Source organism: Octopus bimaculoides, chromosome 27 (assembly GCF_001194135.2).
Source record: "Octopus bimaculoides isolate UCB-OBI-ISO-001 chromosome 27, ASM119413v2, whole genome shotgun sequence".
Taxonomy (NCBI): domain Eukaryota; kingdom Metazoa; phylum Mollusca; class Cephalopoda; order Octopoda; family Octopodidae; genus Octopus; species Octopus bimaculoides.
Window position 1 is genome coordinate 18,672,803 of NC_069007.1, and position 3,408 is coordinate 18,676,210.

At 38.9% G+C, this 3,408-nt stretch overlaps 1 protein-coding gene across 1 annotated transcript in view; it reads right to left on the reverse strand.

The window, feature by feature from the left end:
• Positions 1–2,492, reverse strand: part of LOC106883793 (rho GTPase-activating protein 1) — a 60,246-nt gene extending 57,754 nt beyond the window's left edge. The window contains exon 1 of the mRNA XM_052977150.1: positions 1,574–2,492. The gene's annotated coding sequence lies outside the window, so the exon portion shown is untranslated. The remainder of the gene's footprint in view (positions 1–1,573) is intronic.
• Between the last annotated feature and the right edge of the window lie 916 nt (positions 2,493–3,408).

Below are 3,408 nucleotides of genomic sequence, written 5' to 3' on the forward strand. Positions count from 1 at the left end.
GTGTTTACGTCCCTGTAACTTAGCGATTCGGCAGAAGAGCCCAATAGAATAAAAAACCAGGCTTTACAAAAAATAATAAGTACTGGGGTCGATCCATTCGACTAAAAATTCTCCGAGGCGGTGCCCCAGCATGGTCGCAGTCTAATAACTAAAACAAGTAACAAATAAAAGAGATCACATCTTTCCTCCTACTTCTCCCTCCCCCACTCGCTTTTTTTTTTGTTGTAAAACTTAACCCAAACCGTTTTAGTAATGTTCCCCTCGTCAGACGCCCCCGTGGCAAACGTATTGGTAAGAATCGTTTAGACTGTCGTACAAAAATGTTCAGCGGCATTTCTTCCGTTTTGTACATTCCGAGTTCAAATGTCGCCGAGGTCGACTTTGCCTTTCATGCTTTCGTGGTCTATCAAATAAAGTACACGTTGAAGACCTGGGCCGCTGTAACAGACGAACCACCTGCCTTAAAAATCTGCAGATCTGGTGCCAACGATTATTATTAGAAATATAAAGTAGTAGTAGCAATGGAGGAGGTGTCGGTGGCGAAAATTTAGAATGCTTCAGATAATTTCTCTTTCTCTCTTTCTTTCATATACACACACATACAACCACATTCATGATCAATAATATGCTTCAAAATCGTATTGTGTGGTTGATGATGATGATGACGAGTGCGATGGTGGTGGTGGTGGTGTCGATGCTTATGGCAGCAATGAATGAAAAGCGTGATTCCGTTGAAAGGGCCAAAGACCCCCCCACCACCAGTTAAAAATCTGCATAATGCAATAATATCGACAGCAACCTTAAGTGTCATAGCGCAACGTGTGTATAAAACGGTGTGCAGTATATTTATATATGTATATAATAACATTACAGATTTGCAATGCGTGTATATATAACATTACAGATTTGTATATCCAACATTTAAATACGTTGGCAGTGGTGAATGAAAAGAGCAGAAGGAATGTGTGTGTGTATGCATGTATGTATATGTGTGCACATGAATGTGTATGGGTGCAGCCCTAGCGCAAGTTTTATACACACACACATGGATATATATACATACATGCATACACACATATAATTATGTAATTACAGATAAAATGCAGGCAGCATAATACCCTCTTCTTTCTCTGTGTATATATGTGTGTGTGTGTGTGTCTGTACGTGTGTGTATACACGCGCGTACACATTCACATATATATATATATATATATATATAAATATATATACATGGATAATGATAATAATGATGTCAAATCGTATCTACATTTCATGCACGTGTCTTGTGTGTGTGTGTGTGTATAAAAAATGTGTGTGTATATGAATATATTTTACTATACATGGTGATGTCTAATATACTATATAGACAGAAAAACAGTGTACACGAATATATACAGACAGATAGAATAACTTAACACACACACACACACACATATATATATATATATATATATATATATATATATATATATATATATATATACTGCATATCTATATTATGTATGTATTTCACGGGTATGTATGTATGCATATATATATATTATAAGCGCATATATATATTATATAGACTTACTATATTGGTTGTAGACGATTAAAAAGACGGAAGCGGGAACAATCTATAGACTGCCATCTCTTGTCTCTGGTTCAAAACCAAAATATAATCCAATGTGCAAGTTGTAGTCGTGGTGGCAGTGGTGGTAGCGTAGCTCCGAGGTTAGTGGCCCAGATCAAGCAGATCTGGGGTCAAATAGCATCCCAGCCGTGACCTCCACCACAATATCTTTATTTATTCTTTTGCGTGTGTGTGCTTGTGGATTTTTTTTTCTTTTCTGATGTAGTGTTTACAGAGGGTCAAATTATCCGATTGGGGGTCCAGTTAGAATTTAATTGTGTGATTCGATACACATGTGGTTTTTAGCTGCTATTTCTAAAATGCTTGATGACCACGTATGCAGAAGCAAACTCCACTCCCTGGTTTGGCTCGTTTTGTATCCAGTTTGTAGATAAACAAGGCAAGAGTATTATGTGTGTATATATAAATATAAATGTAGGTTAAATGGACTGTTGGTCTATAGCTGTAGGTTTTTACTGCACTCAGGAGATATATGAGTGTTTATTATTATTATCAGGAGATCCATGGGTTGAAACGAAAGTTCCAGCAGGAATTAATGGTTAAGCAACGGAGAGAGGTATACCAAAACGAAAAAAAATAGTAAAAGCACTATGACATTCTAATTAAGAGAATTAATTAGGAGCAAATGACATGTCAAATTAATCAAATTAAGTAAAAAGAAATAATCTAGTGTTCCTTGAGGTGGAGTCGAGGAGAAGTTGTGATGTTTTGTTTATTTAAAACAGAGGAGACCCACATAGTGTGCGTGTGTGTGTGTGTCTGTGTGTTATTGAAAGGTTGTTAATTACAAACCACTCAAATCTTTCTATGTTCAACTATCAACCACGCCTGTGTGTACTTTGTCACCGATTCCTGCGCTCTACGTCACTTGCTTGCCATAATCACACACTGCTTCTCTCTCTTTGTCAATTTCTTTGTATACATGCTTACTACATACATACATACATGCATACGTTCGTACTCGTACATACATACGAACGTGCTGATGATAATTTAACGTCCATTTTTTTTGTGCTGGCATGGGTTGGACTACAATCACGCATACGCACACACACACACATCTATATATAAATACATATATGCGTGTGTGTGTGTAGGGAAATACAATGACGGTTGCTTATGATTGGATCCTATGGAGGAGGTGCCAAAGGATTCTTGACCTGCGATCCTTCCTGAAACAGCGAGTGGGGAAACGGCAGGATGTGTGTGTGTGTGTGTGTGTGTGTGTGTGTGTGTGTGTGTGTGTGTGTGTGTGTGTGTGTGTGTTGATCGATCGATAGATATAGTTGGCACTCCGTCGAGGTTTCCAGTTGATCCGATCAACGGAACAGCCTGCTCGTGAAATTAACGTGCAAGTGGCTGAGCACTCCACAGACACGTGTACCCTTAACGTAGTTCTCGGGTATATTCAGCGTGACACAGTGTGACAAAGCTGACCCTTTTGAATTACAGACACAACAGAAACAGGAAGTAAGAGCGAGAGAAAGTTGTGGTGAAAGAGTACAGCAGGGTTCGCCACCATCCACCTGCCGGAGCCTTGTGGAGCTTTAGGTTGGATGACTTCACAAGATTTGATCAGTCCAAGGAATGCTTTGAGTTCCAATATCTGTTTTGGCATAGTTTCGCCAGCTGGATGTCCCCACTAACACCAGCCACTTTACAGAGAGTAACTGGGTACATATTGTCGTAGCACCAACACTAGTGAGGCTGTCTTACCGTCTGCAGGATTAAAGAACCCTCTCAAATCTTCTATTGTCTTTATTTGAATGGTACTA